The sequence below is a fragment of the Bos taurus genome, chromosome 25, assembly GCF_002263795.3.
Source record: "Bos taurus isolate L1 Dominette 01449 registration number 42190680 breed Hereford chromosome 25, ARS-UCD2.0, whole genome shotgun sequence".
Classification (NCBI taxonomy): Eukaryota; Metazoa; Chordata; class Mammalia; order Artiodactyla; family Bovidae; genus Bos; species Bos taurus.
The window spans coordinates 10,685,140-10,704,351 of record NC_037352.1 but is presented as its reverse complement, the minus strand read 5'-3'; the positions used below and the strand labels follow the sequence as shown (position 1 = coordinate 10,704,351).

The following is a 19,212-nucleotide window of genomic DNA, read 5'->3' as shown; positions in this document are numbered from 1 at the left end:
CTCTATAGACACACAGTAATAAAGCTGACTTCCCAAACACTGCCACTGTAATTTTTTCTGGAAGAGGTCTTGAGAGAGGTCAGCCCACGCACCCTTCCCACCAGACCAGAGGCCATCTCGAAGCATCTTTCAGGATGGCTAGAAACCCCACCTGCCTGAGGGCCTCACACACACCTCTATCAACACACCCTGCTCCTCACACAGCAGGAGGGCGAGTTTCCGCCCTTCTCCCTCTAACACCAGAATGGGGAAGGCAGCCTTGCTTTCTTCCTTTTTCCAAGTACTGCACCCAACAACTCTACTTGCCCTTGGGCGATGCCAACTGGAAACTTGACAAAGTTTTCCCCCCTGAAGTGCTTTTGCTATTTTTTCTGATCATAAAAGTAATTCGTGTTTTAGAATTATCATACACAACCCAGCACTTCTGGGTGTATGCTCGAAAGAATTGAGAGCACGGTCCTGAAGAGCTACTTATATGCTTATGTTCATAGCAGCATTATTCACAGTAGCTAAAATGTGGAAGCAACTCCTGTGTACATCAACAGATGAATGGAGACACAAAATGTGTCATGCACACACAATGCATATTATCCAGCCTTAAAAGGCAAGGCAACTCTGCAGTATGCTGCAACACAAATGAGCCTTGAAGAACATCACGCTAAGTGAAATAAACCAGACACAAAGAGATAAAACACTGCATGATTCCAATTACATGAGCTACTAAGAGTAATCAAAATCATAAAGAAAGGAAGCATAATGGTGGTTGTCAGGGGAGGCGAGGGGAGAGAATGGGGGTTAGAGTTTCATAGTTACACATCTGGATTTTACAAGATGAAGAGAGGCCTGGGGATGGGCGGTGGTGACGGCCACACAACAGTCAGAAGGCATTTAATGCCACCAAACTGTACACTTAAAATGCTTAAGATGGGGACTTCCCTGGTGGTCCAGACTAAGACTCCCTGCTCCCAATGCAGGGGGCCCAGGTTCGATCCCCGATCAGGGAACTAGTCATGCCACAGCTAAAGATCACGTGTGCTGCAACTAAGACCCAAAGCAGCCAAACAAAATAAAAATAAATAAATATTAGGGGCTTCCGTGGTGGCTCAGTGGTAAAGTATCCACCTGCCAATGCAGGAGATGGGGGTTTAATTCCTGATCCAGGAAGATCCCACATGCCGCGGAGCAATGAAGCCCACGTGCCACAACTACCGAGCCTGTGACCTAGAGCCCGGGAACCACAATCACTGAAGCCCAAGCACCCTAAAGCCTGTGCTCTGAAACAAGAGAAGCCACCGCAATGAGAAGCCTTTGCATTGCAACTAGGGAGTAGGCCCCACTCATCACAACTAGAGAAAAAGCCCCACACAGCGACGAAGCCCCAGCACAGCCAAAAGTAAATAAATAAATAAATATTCCAAAAATGGTGAAGATGGCAAATTTTATGTTACCTGTATTTCACCACAATTTTTTTATAAAGTAATTCATGTGAGGAAATACAATAAACAAATCGTGGGAGGGGGGCGGGATTGACAAAGAAAATAAAAATCTCCATCATCTCCTTACTGATCATTGTTAGTGCAGTAATTCACAAGCTTTCACCTGCACACGAATCTGCTGGGGTCTTGGCTAAAAGGCAGGTTCTAATTCGAGGGCTGGGTGGGGCCTGGGACTCTGTATTTCTCACAAGCGCCCACGTGCCGCTGATGCTGCTGGTTCCCGACGCACACGGGAAGAGCGAGGACAGAGTGCCTACCCCTAGCGAGGACCCCAGAGCTTTCCTACAGAATCTGCAACCCTGCTTTCCTGGAGCCGCCAGCAGCCTTCCCTGCCTCACCCTGCAAAGCCTCTCCGCGGTGGAAAGAAAGCCTGCTCTCCAGAGAAACAGCCCACCACACACCCTCCCCAGACAAGAAGTGCACTTGAAGGAGACAATCCTGACCCCTGGAGGGGGGCCCATGACCATCCCAGCCCTGAATGGGATAAAGGGACCCGTGTCTCCCAGGGCAGGGGGAGCATGGGTGCCCTTGGCAACATTCACCGATGGCAGGAGGTGCCCAGGAGGCCCAGGGCCACGAGGCCCCGTGGAAGGAGCGCTGGAGGGAAGTTACAAGGTATCATGAGTTCTCATCCCGGCCAGGCTGCTTGCTGGCCCTGTGTCGGGGACAGTCACTTCCCTTCTCGGGCCACTGGTTTCTGCATGAGATCATACCCTCCGAGCTCTGCAGTCAGCAAACCTGGGGCCTCTGTTCTGAGACGGCAGGCAGGGCAAGCAATGCTACCGGGCTCTTTCAGCAATGCTACCGGGCTCTTTCCTACCTTCTCCAGGGACCAGAAGGAGCAGGAGCAGGTGCCCACCTACTGAGCCTCATGGTGGGCTAAGCCCATGAAGTGGCCAGCACCTAATCCTTCAGGGCTTCCCAGGTGGCTCAGAGGTAAAGAATCCACCTGCCAATGCAGAAAATGCGGGTTTGATCCCTGGGTTGGAAGATTCCCCTGGAAGGAAAAGGCAACCTATTCCAGTATTCTTGCCTGGGAAATCCCATTGACAGAGGAGTCTGGTGTGCTACAGTCCACAGAGTCACACAGAGTCCGACACGACTGAGTGACTGGGTACACACGCACACACACACATCTAATCCTTCGCGAAGAAAGAAAGGTGGGCTCCACTGAACAGAGCACTGAGGCTGAGAGGGAAAGACCTTCACTCGTGGCCAGTGCTCATGGAGGGATTCTAATTCACGTCCACTGGTTCGGCCATCTGTTAAGACCTGCTCGCCCTCAACCTGTAAGAAGCCTGAAGTGACAGCCCCAGCGCCAATTCAGGAACAATTTCTCCATAAAATCCCAGCCTTTCTGCTTCCTTCCTTCTGCAACAATGGCCCTGAGTCAACACTATCAGTCAGATGAGCCAGAACAGGCTTCCTTTTCTTAAAAAAAAAAAAAAAAAAACTGGAGTAGAGTTGATTTACAATACTGTGTGAGTTTCAGGTTTACAGCAAAGTGACTCATAGAACAGGCTTCTTTTTAATTTCTTGTTGAAGTGAAAGTGTTAAGTCGCTCAGTCGTGACTGACTCTTTGTGACCCCATGGGCTGCAGCCCACCAGGCTCCTTTGTCCAGGCAAGAATTTGTCCAGGAATTTTCCAGGCAAGAATACTAGAGTAGGTTGGCATTCCCTTCTCCAGGGAATCTTCCCGGCCCAGGGATCAAACCTGGGTCTTCTGCACTGCAGGTAGATCCTTTACCATCTGAGCCACCAGGGAAGCCCAGTTTCTTGTTAGAGCACCATCAAAATGAAAATAGAAACTGAGAGGAGCCCCACGGGATGCCCTCCGGGGTCCACAGTGGTCCCCTGAAGCTCTAACTTAGAAATCACCTGCGATGAAAATCAGTCACCCAGTTCACGCGCCTCCCTGTTGTCTCTCAGGTTTAGAAGCCTTCAGATCCTACACTAATTTTTTCCCACAAACCTCCAGCTTTCAGTGACCTCCTGGGGAGGCAGAGTAGGGGTTAAGAGTAGCCAAGGTCACCAGCTGTGTGACCATGAAAGTTACTTAACATCTCTGCACCTCCCACAGTTAGTAAATGAGTGAATAGGTATCACACATCTAGAACAGTGCCTGGTATACACCAAGCACTTTATACATGTTGACTATTGTTGTTGGAGAAGGAATTGGCACCCCACTCCAGTATTCTTGCCTGGAAAATCCCATGGACAGAGGAGCCTGGTAGGCTACAGTCCATGGGGTCGCAAAGAGTCGGACACAATTGAGCGACTTGACTTCACTTATTATTGTTGCTGTTGTTGTGGGCAGCCCTACATCCCAGAGGCCTAAGACCTCTGGTTCTAAGTACTTTCATCTGGACCACAGGCAAAGCAATCCAATCCAGGCCTCTGTGGCTGTGGCCCAGGGGAGTGTGAAGGTGCAAACACATCTCTGGCATCTGGGGAGGGAAAAACCAGCAAGATGCCCCCACGGTGTATATTCCTTCTCTCATCCCTGTCAAAATCCAGGAGGTCAAGGTAAACACGGTTCCTGTCCACAGAGGAGTCAGGTCACTTGGTCAAGGCTGCACAGACGCTGACACAGCAGTACTTCCTTACCTCTCTACGCAGTAGCAGAGGGAAAGGTCATTTCTCTGGTCTAAGGCCAACCCTTGGGCTTCCCTGGTGGCTCAGCAGTAAAGAATCCGTGGGTTCCATCCCTGGGTTGGGGAGATCCCCTGGAGAAGTAAACGGCCACCCTCTCCAGTATTCTTGCCTGGAGAATCCCATGAACAGAGGAGCCTGGTGGACTATGATCCATTGGTTCACAAAGAGTCAGACACGACTTAGGGATTAAACAACAACAACGTCATCCTTGGCAATGCACTCAGTGGGTACAAGGTAAAAGAAAAGAAGATGGCACGGTTCTCTGGGGGCCAGGGATCAGGGAGCAAAGCACTGCTGAGACCCTGGTCTGCTGACCTTCCACACCACACTGCTGGCCTGCTGGGGGCCAGGGGAAGCAGACTGCAAGAGCGGGATTTTGGTGGTGGTTTAAGTCACTAAGTCGTGTCCAACTCTTTGCGACCCCATTGATTGTAGCTCACCAGGTTCCTCTGTCCATGGGATTTCCCAGGCAAGAATATTACAGTGGGTTGCCATTTCCTTCTCCAGGGAATCTTCCCAATGCAGTGATCAAACTCAGGTCTCCTGCATTGCAAGTGGTCTCCTGGATTGCAGGCAGATTCGTTACCGACTGAGCCACCAGGGAAGGCAGGAACTTGAGCTGTGCTTTTAAAAAAATAGGAAGGCAACTTCTCTGGTGGTCCACCTGTTCGGGATTCACCTGTCCATGCAGGGGACATGGGTTTGATCCCTGGTCCAGAAAGATTCCACCTGTCTCAGGACTACTGAAAATCCAAACACCACAACTAGTGAAGCCCATGCACCCTGGAGCCCATGCTCCACATGCATGGAGAAAAGAAAAAAGCCCGCATGCAGCAACTAAGACCCAGCGCAGCCAAAAACAAACACATAATTAAAAAAAAAAAAAAAAACAGGAAAGACTAGAAGAGGAAAATCCACACTGAGAGAACATAACTGCTTAATGGTACAGGGTGTCCTCTGGGGGTGGGGAAGGTGTTTAGGAACTAGACGGACGTGGTAAGTTCATGACATTTCCCATGTGCTAAACTGCCCCTGAACTGTTCATTTTTAAACAGTTAAGGATTGTTAACTGGTTAATTGTTTTTATAATGCTTAAATTTCTAACTTCACAACTGTTCATTGTTTTAATTGCATTAAAAGCATACAGGGTTTCAAACTGTGGCGGGTTTAGTCACTCAGCCGTGCCCGACTCTTTGTGACCCCCGTGGACTGCAGCCCGCCAGGCTCTTGTCCGTGGGCAGAATACTGGAGTGCAGTGCCATTCCCTTCTCCAGAGGATCTTCCCCACCCGGGGCTCAAACCCAGGCCTCCTGCATTACAGGCAGATTCTTTACCAACTGAGCCACCAGCAAAGTCCAAAGAGAAGGTTCCCTGACTTTAGGGTATCTGAATTTCACCTCAATAAGAAAACATTTTGTGGGAGGGACAACAGATAAAGCCCATTAGAAGCCAAAGGAGCCACCACAGCAGGCATCCCCTAGGGGTGGGACAGGACTCCAGAGAGTGCCCAGCCCCCATGGAAACACGGGGAGGAAAAGCCAAGCTCACTTCTCCTCCACGGTTCTGATTACACTGAGGGGAGGGAGTGTCTGTCTGATGTACCAGTTAGGCTCCTAACAGGAAGTGGCAGGCACTCTCAAGTGAGGAGAATTCAACGAGGTTTATTTAATACAAGGGATCCCTGCGCAGGAGGCTTCCCAGGTGGCTCAGTGGTAAAGAATCCACCTGCCGATGCAGGAGATGTGGGTTCGATCCCTGGGTTGGTAAGATCCCCTGAAGAAGGACGTGGCAACCCACTCCAGTATTCTTGCCTGGAGAATCCCCATGGACAGAGGAGCCTGGCAGGCTGCTAGAGTTCATGGGGTTGCAAAGAATCAGGCACAGCTCAGCAACTAATAACAATAACAACAGAGGAGTGGGAGGGAGAAGCAATTCTCAACCAGGATTCCTCCCCTTAACAGGACACTCGGCAACATCTAGAGACATTTTTGACACAACTAGGGGGCTGCCGCTGGCGTTTACCACGTGTACAGGACGGCCTGACACAATTATCCAGCCCAATGTCAAGAGGGCCGAAACTGGGAAATTCTGCCCTCACGTAAGTTCAATTATCCCATTGCACAGATAACGAAACTGAGGCTCCGAGAGGTGAAAACACATAAACCTCTACTTGTGCTCTGAACCCCACCTCCTCTCACCTGCTCCAAGACATACTCCAGCATCTTTATCCTACATCTTCAATTCTTCTTGTGTATGCAATTCTTGCAGCATACGGGGATGTCATAATATTTCCCCACAGTTTAATAAAAACATGCCATTCCAGACGCAACCCCACTCCTCTGCTGCCCTGTCCAGCAGAGCTCTTCCTTCACGACAGTGGCCAGGCCCTCAATGAGGGCCACCGCTTCCACGATGGCTGTTCCCTGCTCTGGCCCAAAGCTCCTCTGTTCGCATCTCCTTCTGCACCAAATTATCTACACTGGGGCCATAACACCTGAAAGCACAGATGAAAACACAACAGATGACTCACTGATATCATGCAACAAACACAAGACACCTGCAGTGATATTATACCCTGCCACACTGCAGTTCACATGGCATGTCTGTGGAGCCCTGTGGGACGTTATCTTGGATGATTTGTGTTTCTGGTTCCCCTTCTCACAGAAGGAACTCAACAACTGTTGGATCAAGACTCCAGGGTTGAGGCTTCCCTGGTGACTCAGTGGTAATGAATCTGCACACCAATGCAAAAGACACAGGTTCAGTTCCTGATCCGGGAAGATCCCACATGGCTCAGAGCACTAAGCCCGAGCACCACAACTATCGAGCCTATGCGCTAGAGCCCGAGAGCTGCAACTACTGAGCCCACGTGCCGCGACTACTGAAGTCCAAGCGCCCTTGAGCCCATGCTCTGCAGCAGGAGAAGCCGCCACAGAGAGACGTCTGTGCACACAACTGGAGAGGAGCCCCCGTTCCCCACTACAGAAAGCCCACACGTCAACGAAGACCCAGAAAAGCCAATAAATACATAAATAATTTTTAAAAGACTGGGGTTCCGTCCTCTGGTCCCCCAAATGGCTGCTTTAAATGGAGAGGTCTCGGGACTTCCCTGGTGGTCCAGCGGTTAAGACTCTGAGCTTCCACTTCAGGGGGCACGGGTCTGATCCCTGGACAGGGAACTAAGATCCCACGTGCAGTGTGGCAGAAGACAGAAAGAGAAAAAGGAAGGAAGAAGGAACGAATGGAGGGAGGGAGGGGGAAAGAGAGAAAGACAGAGAGACAGAAATGGAAAGAAAGGAGGGAGGGAAAGAGGAGGAAAAGAATGGAGAAGGCCCGAACGGCCAGGACACAGCAGCAGCCTCGAGTGTGCACTGCGCAGCGTGAGTGAAGCACCAGCTCTGTCCACATTAGCACATGAACAGATAAAACGGGCAGGCATTCACTCCCAAAGTCAGGGCGCTGGTTCCCAGTATTGTTGGGCAAAGCGGCGCAGGTGGACGAGGACAAAAGGACAAGCTGTCCGCCACCACACAATGGAAAGAGGCAGCCTGTGCTGGGAGGCAGATGGGCTCGGGCCGTCCAAGTGGCCTTGTGATGCCTGAAAACAAAGACTGGCTCAACAGTGGACTCATAAACAGGCAAAGAATTCGCTCTAGAGCAGAGGTCGGCACATATTTTCTGTAAAAAGCAAAATGGTAAATATTTTTGGCTTTTCAAGCCAGTTGGTCCCTGTTACAGCTACTTGATTCTGCCATTAGAGTGCAAAAGCAACCAGAGGCAACAGCTAGAACGGGTGTGGCTGGGTTCCAATAAAGCTTTATTTACAAAACAGGCTGTCGGCCCAGTTTGCCAATCTTTGCTCTAGGAAAAGTGCAGCTGCAAACACTATGAAGAGATAGTGTATCTTCCCTCACGTTTAGAGAAATGCACACTGCAAATTTACTATGTCAGCCATCGCTGTATACCCACTAAATTCACCAAGAAACGTTCAAAATGAAATTCCCCATTTGCTGGCAAGTGAAGTGAAAGTCGCTCAGTCGTGTCCGATTCTCTGTGACCCCGCGGACTATATAATCCATGGGATTCTCCAGGCCAGAACACTGGAGTGAGTAGCCTTTCCCTTCTTCAGGGGATCTTCCCAAACCAGGGATCAAACCCAGGTCTCCCGCATTGCAGGTGGATTCTTTACCAGCTGAGCCACAAGGGAAGCTCCAGGGAAACAGAATGATCAGAAAGGCCATCATCAGAAAGTCTACAAATAACGAATGCCAGAGAGGATATAGAGAAGAGGGAGCCCTCCCACACTGTTGCTGGGAATGTAAATTGGCACAGCGTGGAGGTGCCTGAGAAAACTCAAAATAGAAATATCACACGATCCAACAATCCTGCTCCTGGGCATGTACCTGGACAAAACTGTAATTCCAAGAGACACAGGCACCCCTATGTTCATAGCAGCACTACTCACAACTGCCAACACATGGGAACAACCTAAATCCCTGTCCACAGACGAATGGGCAAAGAAGACGTGGTGCGTATATGCGATGGAATACTACTCAGCCATAAAGAATGAAGCAATGCCATCTGCAGCAACACGGATGCAACTCGAGACTAAAACACTAAGTGAAGTAAGTCAGAAAGACAAATACCATATGATGTTAATTATGTGGAATCTAAAATATGGCAAAGGGCTTCCCTGGTGGCGCAGTAGATGAGACCCACCTGCCAATGCAGGGGACACAGGCTCGATCCCTGGTCCAGGAAGATTCCACATGCCGTGGAGCAACTAAAGCCTAGGAGCCACAACTACTGAGCCTGCGATCTAGAGCCTGTGAGCCTCAACTGCTGAAGCCCGTGTGCCGAGAGCTTGTGCTCCACAAGAGAAGCCACCACGACGAGAAGCCCACACACTGCAGAGTAGCCCTGCTGGCCACAACTAGAGAAAGCCCACGCAAAGCAACGAAGACCCAGACAAAAATAAAAATATTTATTTAAATACATCCACAATACAGGAACAGATTCACAGACACAGAGAACAGACACGTGTTTGCCAAGGGGGTAGAGGCGGGCGAGGGAAGGACTGGGCATGCGGGATTAGCACATGTAAACTATTATATACAGAGAGTGGATCGATCCTACTCCTACACACGTATCTGGGAAAAACGCTAATTCAGAAAGATACTTGCACCCCTATGCTCACAAAGGCACTACTTACAACAGCCAGGATATGCAAGCAACATAAATGTCCATCGGTAGACGAATGGATAGAGAAGATTTGGTACAGATTTCCCTGGTGGTCCAGCGGCCAAGACTCTGCACTCTCGATGCAGGAGGCAGGGGGTAGATCCCTGGTCGAGGAACTAGATCCCACATGCCACAACTAAAGATCCCGCATGCTGCAATGAAGATTGACGATTCCCTGAGCTGCAAACATCCATCGCAGCCAAATTAATTAATTAGATGTGGTACGTATATTACAATGGATACTACTCAGCCATAAAGAAGAATGAAATATTGGCATTTACAGCAATATGGATGGACCCGGAGATTATCATACTAAGTGAAGTCAAGACAGAGAAACACAAATATCCTATGATGCCACTTATATCTGGAATCTAAAAAACTGATGCAAATGAACTTATTTACAAAACAGAAACAGACTCACAGACAGAAAACAAACTTATGGCTACCAAAGGGGAAAGGGAGGGGGTTCAGTTCAATTCCATTCAGTCGCTCAGTTGTGTCCAACTCTTCGTGACCCCCTGGACTGCAGCACGCCAGGCCTCCCTGTCCATCACCAACTCCCGGAGCTTGCTCAAATTCATGTCCATCCAGTCGGTGATGCCATCCAACCATCTCATCCTCTGTCATTCCCTTCTCCTCCTGCCTTCAATCTTTCCCAGCATCAGGGTCTTTTCCAATGAGTCAGTTCTTCGCATCAGGTGGCCAAAGTATTAGAGCTTCAGCTTCAGCATCAGTTCTTCTAATGAATATTCACAATTGAGTTCCTTTAGGATTGACTGGTTTGATCTCCTTGCAATCCAAGGGACTCTCAAGAGTCTTCGCCAATACCACAGTTCAAAGGCACCAGTTCTTCAGTGCTCAGCTTTCTTTATGGTCCAACTCTCACATCTCACATGTACATTTGCTTGTATGCAGGTCAAGAACTGTTGCTTCTTGACCTGCATACAGATTTCTCAGAAGGCAGGTAAGGCAATCTGGTCCAACCCTCACATGTACATTTTCCAGTACATGACTACTGGAAAAACCATAGTTTGACTAGACGGACTTTTGTCAGCAAAGCAACATGTCTGCTTTTTAATATGCTGTCTAGGTTTATCATAACTTTTCTTCCAGGAAGCAAGTGTCTTTTAATTTCATGGCTGCAGTCACCATCTGCACTCATTTTGGAGCCCAAGAAAATAAAGTCTGTCACCGTTTCCATTGTTTCCCCATCTATTTGCCATGAAGCGATGGGACTGGATGCCATGATCTTCATTTTTTGAATGCTGAGTTTTACGCCAGCTTTTTCAGTCTCCTCTTTCACTTTCATCAAGAGACTCTTCAGTTCTTCTTCGCTTTCTGCCATAAGGGTGGTGTCATCTGCATATCTGAGGTTATTGATATCTCTCCCAGCAACTTATTCCAGCTTGTGCTTCATCCAGCCTGGCATTTCACATGATGTACTCTGCATAGAAATTAAATAAGCAAGGTGACAATACACAGCTTTGACATACTCCTTTCCCAATTTGGAATCAGTCCATTGTTCGTTCCATGTCCAGTTCTAACTGTTGCTTCTTGACCTGCATACAGATTTCTCAGGAGGCAGGTAAGGCGGTCTGGTATTCCCATCTCTTGAAGAATTTTCCACAGTTGTTGTGATCCACACAGTCAAAGGCTTTGGTGTAGTCAATAAAACAGAAGTAGATGTTTTTCTGGAACTCTCGTGCTTTTTCTATGATCCAATGGATGTTGGCAATTTGATCTCTGGTTCCTCTGCCTTTTCTAAATCCAGTCTGAACATCTGGAAGTTCTTGGTTCACGTACTGTTGGAGCCTGACTTGGAGAATTTTGAGCATTACTTTGCTAGCGTGTGAGATGAGTGCAATTGTGCAGTAGTTTGAGGGGGGAATAAATAAGGAGTTTCGGATTAACAGATACACACTACTATATATAAAGTAGATAAACAACAAGGTCATACTGTATAGCATAGGGAACTATATTCAATATCTTATGACCTATAATGGAAAAAAGAATACACGTATAACTGAATCATTTTGGTATACATCTGAAACTAGAACATCATCATTAATCAATTATACTTCAATTTATTTAAAAAAAAAAAAAATGAATTCCCCACTGCAGGTAAAGCTTCAGGGAAACAGGAATGAACTACTGGTAATGAGGAGTGGTCCAGAGACTGGAAAGCAAGGTATAGGAAACACCAAAAGCTACAAGAATATCAAAGCACCTTCCTGATCCCTGGGAACCTAAACCAAGGTGGAAAAGGGTGGAGAGGGGTGGAAGGGGGTGGGGTGCAGCGCAGGTGATGAGCAAAGTAACAACACTCACATTCAGCACTCACTTTTTTTTTTTAATATTTATTTATTTGGCTACGTGGCATCTTAGTTTCAGCATGCAGGACCCCAGTAGATCCCAACTAACACAGGCTTAGTTGCTCTGCAGAATGTGGGATCTCACTTCCCTGACCAGGGAGAGAACCCACATCCCCTGCACTGCAAGTTGGATTCTTAACCACTGGACCACCAGGCAAGCAAGCCGCCATCACTCACTTTCATTTCCATCCTCTGATGAGGGAATTAAGAGTCAGAGAAGTTCATGGACTTCCCTGGTGGCACGGTAGATAAGAAAGGTCCGGGAAGATCCCACATGCCTTGGAGCAACTGAGCCCGCATGTGCTCCAGAGCCCTCATGCTGCAACTCATGAGCCCACCAGCCACAGCGAGTGAGCCCCTGCGCCACAACCTCTGAGGCCTGAGCAGCTTAGAGCCCGCAAGCCGCAACTACCGAAGCCCCTGTGCCTACAGCCTGCGCTCCACAAGAAGAGAAGCCACTGCAATGAGAAGCTCGCGCACCGCAACCAGAGAACAGCCCTCGCTCTCCATGACTAGAAAAAGCCCGGCTGCAGCAATGAAGCCAAAAAATAAAATAAAATAAAAATGAACCAATAAAGAGTCAGAGATCAACAACCTGCCCAGGTCCTTCAAGTAGGGAGCTAAATGCAGAACGGCTTGAGTTCACATCACTTTCCACTGCAACATGACCCCTGCCTAACCCAGTGTCAGGGGCACAGATTTTTCCAGCAGTGTTCTAGCACAGGGGGCAGCAAACAACAGCCCCCAAGCCAATCCGAACCACTGCGGTTCTTCTAAATAAAGTTTTATTGGAACACAGCCACGTCTTTCACTTACATATCGCCCGTACTGCTTTTGTACAACAGCGATGCGTAGCTGGGATGGAGACCAGATGGCCCGCAAAGCACAAAATACCTACTATCTGGCCCTTTGCAGAAAACGTTTACCAGCTCCGTCCCAGAACATCAAAAATGGAATTTCCTATCTTTTCCTGCACTAGGAGAAAGGTTAAATAACTGCAGCATGTCAATTTAGCGGAATGTTACGCATTTCTAAAGAATTGTGAGGAGAAGGAACACAGGAAAATGTTATAATAAATGGAAACACTAATTCAAGTGTAGACTCAATGAATCGGGTAAAATGCCTGTGCTCTGAACATAGTCAGGCCTTCCCTGGTGGCTCAGATGGTAAATAATCTGCCTGCAATGCACAGACAGAAGTTACCTAAACAGTTAATACCCTAGAAAGGTAAATATATTTATAGGTCTATTATGTTTTCATAATAATCTTTGGTATTTTAGAGTTTTGCTTAATTTTTTTAAGGAGAAGGAGGAAAGGGCAGATTCCAAAATATGCCGACGCGGGTAAGGAGAAACGAGATACTGAGGACAAGTTTCCCACCTCGTGCAAAGCCGGCGAAGGGTGGCAGGGGCAGGGAGGGGAAGTCTCCGAGATAGACAGATGGACGAGCTGAAGTCAGGGAGGGGAAGGGTCCTGCCTACCCCTGGGGGCCTCAGCTGCTTCTCCCACACCCCTCCCCACCTCTGCAAAAGGAATTCTGACCCGTCCAGCAGCTCAGGAGCCTCTCCCTTCCTCGGTGCTCTGCTGAAACAGAACCTTCCCACAAGGTCTTCCTTGAGCACCCCGCTCCCAACTGCAAGAGCCCTCCCGCTTCAGTTCATCCTCCAAGCAGAGGACAGGTGGGACAGATGCCACCCTTGGGCTCTGGACTGGGCACAGGACCCAGGCCTGGGCAGCTAGGGCCGTGGTGACCGGTCAGTTCCAGGATGGCTGCACGGCAAGCCAGACAGCTATGAGTGAGCCCCAGGATTTCTGCTGGAGCGATTGGGAAAGATCTGCCCTGCTCGGGTGTTGCTACAAGGTAGGATATGACCCAAGAGCTGCTGGTGGCCCTCTTGCCTCCAAGGTGTGGAGGTTGCCTGAGGGTAAAGCCAACAGAGATGAAGGTAGTAGCCAGCCAGACAGAAAGGTAGTCCTGATGACTCTCTAAGCGCCAGCTGAGCCTGAAGGCACCTACGCTAGACCTTCCCAGCACAAGATGCTTTAAACTCCCATTGAGGACTCCCCTGTGGTCCAGTGGTTAAGAATCCACCTGCCAGTGCAGAGGACAGGGGTTTGATCCCTGGTCCAGGAAGACTCCACATCCCACAGGGCAACTAAAATGTGCCCCAACTACTGAAGGCCACCAACCGCGATTACTGGGCCCGCGCACGCAACTACAGTAGCCCCCGCTGGCCACAACTACAGAAAGCCCGGGCACAGCAACAAAGACCCAGTACAGCCAAAAATGATTAAATACACAGAGTTATATACAGTTAAAAATAAATAAATTCCCAGTTTCCGGAATCCGCTTCCGCCACATGCAATTAAAGAGTCCTGGTTAACACATACATTACTCTAACACTTTGGGTACATTCATTCAAGTCCCTTCAACAAATACTGACCTTTTGCTATGTGACGAAGATGCGCCAAACCGTCACTCAATAAAAGCCTGAGGAACGCTGAACCCTGAATTTCCGGCCGGATTCTGCTGCCACTAGCGCCTCACTCTCATTGGGAGCATTTTAAACAAGTTGCAACGGCTTTGGCAGAAAGAGAAATCAAGAACCATCAATACTTTCACGTTAAGGCTACTTTAGGGAAATTATCCTCAAGACATCATTAAAAGAAAGGAAGACTACCTTGGACAAAAGTGTTCACTGCATCATTACTTATAATGGGGGGAGGACTTCCTTGGCGGTCCAGTGGTAAAGAATTTGCCTTCCAGTGCAGGGGGCACGGTTCAGTCCCTGGTCAGGGAATCAAGACCCCACGTGCCATGGAGCAGCTAAGCCCACACGCCACAGCCAGAGAAGCCCGCATGCCGCAGTGAGTGAAGCCTGTGCGCCGCAAAGACGACCCGGCTCAGCCAGAGAAAGGGAAAAGAAAAAATAGAGGGGGTGGATAAGCTTCCGCAAGTCAGTGGTTTAAAAATTATGTCACATGCATAATGATGGATTACTGATGGACTGTGAAGTCCACAAAAGTGATCGATATGAAGACCACATAGCAATATGATAAAGTTTTATTCAGAAATGTTAAGGGTAAAAGCAAAATGCGAATTTATGTGATAGTGCTAAAATTACTTCAGCTTATGTCAGTGTTTCTCAAGCTTTTTCTCCTTCCCTCCTAGGATCCTTCCTAGACATTATCTTCTTCATCACTCCCGCCATGAAATCTCAATACCGCTAATCTGTACATCATGCAGATCTGTGCCTTAGACACAAGAGCAGATGTTTCACCTCCACAGGGGTGATATCACCCGTTGAAAACTCACAGTTGATGTGCAGGCAGCACGGGAGCTGCTTTATCTGGGATTTTGCGGTGCTGAAGACGACTCCTGAGAGTTCCTTGGACTGCAAGGAGATCCAACCAGTCAATCCTCAAGGAAATCAACCCTGAATGTTCACAAGAAGGACTGATGCTGAAGCTACAATACTTTGGCCACCTGATGCGAAGAGCCAACTCACTGGAAAACTCCTGATGCTGGGAAAGACAGAAGGCAAAAGGAAAAGAGGGTGGCAGAGGATGAGATGGCTGGATGGCATCACCAACTCAGTGGTGAATCTGAGCAAACTCCCAGACACGGCGAAGGACAAAGGAGCCCAGCATGCTGCAGTCCATGGGGTTGCCAAGAGTCAGACATGACTTAGCGATGGAACGACGACGACGACGGTGACAAATGTTCACACTGCCAGAATTTACAGGATTCAGTTTCAAAATGCAAGCCCTCTGAGCATTTGACTTCCTGTTGGTCACCCAGGCACAGCCATGCAACAGGGAAGTGGGAGTGGAGATCCATGGAACCGAGCCCAGTGTCACTTGCTGACAAGGGAGGCCGTCAGATGTCTGCTGACAGCAGGACACCTTCTTCTCACAGCCCGCTGTAACAGACCAGCCCAGGGCCCTCATCTGGGGTGGCGGAGCTCTGCGTGTGGCATCATCGCCTTTTCTGCCCTGAATGGAAACCACAGTTGCTCTCTTTGCCAGTCACTCATTTCAGCTCATTCTTTGTTTTTAAACCACTTTTTTTAATTGAAGTATAGGCAATTTACAATGTTCTGTTAGTTTCAGGTATATAACAAAGTGATTCAGATATATAATATATATAACCATCTGAGCCACCAGGGAAACCCATATATTATATGTATTTTATATATATTATATACATATATATACACACACGTTCTTTTTCACATTCTTTTCCATTATAGGCTCATTACAGTTGATTAAAAGATACTGAATATAGTTCCCTGTGCTATACAGGAGGTCCTTATTGTTAACTATTTTATATATAGTAGTGTCTAGCTGTTAATCCTAAACTCCTAATTTGTCTCCCTGCAACCCTGCCATCAGCCGATCCTGTACCCAAATACAATGCTGGAGATGAAGTAGTCAATGCCAGAGAGAAAATCATGACAATCATGAAAAAAATCATGAAAATCTGAGAGAAAATCTTCAACACTCCAGAAAGATAAGAAAAAGCTGCCAGAATGCACCTAAACATCAGGCCAGATGCCGCAGTAAACTACCCACTAAGCCCCCAAACTCTGGTGTTTCGGCCCTTTAGAGCTTGTCTGTTTCACTCATTATTTGACCTCTCTGGGTCTGGCTTTCCCCAGACCTTGAAGCCAGGATTTCAGGGTCTTTCTACTGTAAGAAGGATTCATGACAGAATAATTATTGATTGAAATGAGTACCAAGGAGCTTCAAACATAAAGTCTTACCAAAGACAGTGCCTGAGAACCAGAATAATGACTTTCTGCCCCTCCAAGTTCTACTTTTTTCCCAGGAAGAGCAGAAGCGTTATCTGAACATCAGAATGCCTTAGCTGACAGAGGCTGGTGATCAAGCATTCCCACCTACCGGATTCTTTAATGAGAAACAAGCAACTCATGACACTATTGTGCTAAGACAACCACCCACATCCAGCAGGTAGCCATCATCCTGGCCACTTGTCTCCTCTACACACATACGTGAATCCATAAACACTGTTTACATGCACGTCTTAATGTAATCAAGGTGTATATCTTAGGTGTAACTCTGCACCCTGCTTCTTTTTAAAGAACACTCACGGTAAGATACAGTCACGCTGATGTGTATAGATCTGTGCTATCCCTTTTAACATCTCTGAGGTTTCCCACCATGTGACCATACCACATACACATGTCCACTCCCCTATCGGCGGTCATCTTAGTTGTTTCTGGCCCCGCGATGCCCATTTATCTTGTGCGTGCATTACCTAACCATTCCACCTCCTGGTTATTTGCACTTAATGTATTGGGCCTTGTAGCCATCTGACCTCTGCCTCTACTGGAACACTTTCAACTGCAAAACACAGCAAACTCTAATTGCCAATTTACAGGCTATGTGAGAGACTGAGAATGAACCACACCAAAAGGATGCCGTCAGCAAATCCCACGAAAGTCAAGTGTTTCCTTCAATAAAAATGTCAGGGGGGCAAAAAGGGAGAGAGAGATGAAAGGGGAATCCATAGTTTAAAAACAGACTTTGTGCTTCAAAGGATACCATCAAGAATGTGAAAAAACAACCTACAGATGGGAGAAAAAAAAATTGTAAAGATATAATAAGGGACTTGTAGCCAGAAATTATATAGAATTCTTACAGCTCAGCAATAAAGAAAAACCCAGTTTAAAAAAAGAAAAATGGACAAAGAATCTGAACAGACTTTTCTCCAGAGAAAACACACAAATGGCCAACAAGCTCAGTATCCATACTCTTCAGTCAATTCAGCCACTCAGTCATGTCCGACTCTTTGTGACCCCATGGACTACAGCACACCAGGCTTCCCTGTCCATCACCAACTCCCGGAGCCTACTCAAACTCACGTCCATCCAACCATTTCATCCTCTATCGTCCCCTTCTCCTGCCTTCGATCTTTCCCAGCATCAGGGTCTTTTCTAATGAGTTGGTTCTTCCCATCAGGTGGCCAAAGTATTGGAGCTTCAGCATCAGTCCTTCCAATGAATATTCAGGACTGATTTCCTTTAGGATTGACTGGTTGGATCTCATCAGGGAAATGCAAATCAAAACCACAGAGAGATACCAGTTCACACTCACTAGAATGGCTATTATCAAAAAGAGCACTGGTGAGGCCATGAAGAAACCAGAACCTTCTTACAGTGCTGGATGAATGGAAAATGGTGCAGCTACTTTGGAAAATAGTCTGACAGTTTTTCAGAAGAACTCAACAAGACTTCCCCAGTGGCTCAGTGGATAAGAATCTGCCTGCCAATGGACATCTAGGTTGCTTCCATGTCCTCGGCAGACGAATGGATAAGAAAGCTGTGGTACGTATACACAATGGAATATTACTCAGCTATTAAAAAGAATGCATTTGAATCAGTTTTAATGAGGTGGAGGAACTGGAGCCTATTATATAGAGCAAAGTAAGTCAGAAAGAAAAACACCAGCATATAATATACTGTATGAATACAGTATATTAACGCATATATATGGAATTTAGAAAGATGGTAACAATGACCCTATATGTGAGACAGCAAAAGAGACACAGATGTAAAGAACAGACTGTTGGACTCTGTGGGAGAAGGCGAGGGTGGGATGATTTGAGAAAATAGCATTGAAACATGTATATTAACATATGTGAAATAGATTGCCAGTCCACGTTCAATGCATGAGACAGGGTGCTCAGGGCTGGTGCACTGGGATTACCCTGAGGGATGGGATGGAGAGGGAGGTGGGAGGGAGGTTCAGGATGGGGAACACATGTATACCCATGGCTGATTCTGTATGGCAAAAACCACCACAATATTGTAAAGTAATTAGCCTCCAATTAAAATAAAAAGAAAAAACAACAACAACAAAAAAAAGAATCTGCCTGCCAATGCAGGGGACACGGGTTTGATCTCCAGTCTAGGGAGATTCCACATGCCTTGGAACAGTTAAGCCCGTGAGCCACAACCTCTGAGCCCACGTGCCTAGAGCCTGTGCTCTGCAACAAGCCACCAAAACAAGAAGCCTGCACACAACGAAGAGTAGCCCCCATTAGCTGCAACTAGAGGAAAAGCCCACATGAAGCAACAAAGCCCCAGCACAATTAATTAATTGCTTTAAAAAATGCACTCAGCAATTCTATTCTTAGATATCTACCCAAGAGACATGAAAACATACTATCCACACAAAACCTTACATGTGAATGTTCACAGCAGCATTATTCATAATACCCCAAAAGTGGAAGCAAGTCAATGTCCATCAAATGATGAATGGACAAACAACATATGGAATACCCACACAACAGAATATTATTTAGTCACTAAAAGCAATGAAGTACAGATACATGCTACAACATGATGAAGCTTCAAAATATGACACTCAGTGAAAAGAGCCAGACACAAAAGGCCACCTATTGTATGATTTGATTTATACA

At 47.3% G+C, this 19,212-nt stretch overlaps 1 protein-coding gene across 5 annotated transcripts in view; it reads right to left on the bottom strand.

Annotated features, from left to right (window-relative positions):
* Positions 1-19,212, bottom strand: part of SNX29 (sorting nexin 29) — a 597,448-nt gene that overhangs the window by 575,272 nt on the left and 2,964 nt on the right. The window contains exons 2-3 of one of the 5 annotated variants that reach the window (XM_024984883.2): positions 15,082-15,290; positions 14,210-14,347 (exon numbers count right to left, since the gene is read on the bottom strand). The gene's annotated coding sequence lies outside the window, so the exon portion shown is untranslated. 5 annotated transcript variants of the gene reach the window in all.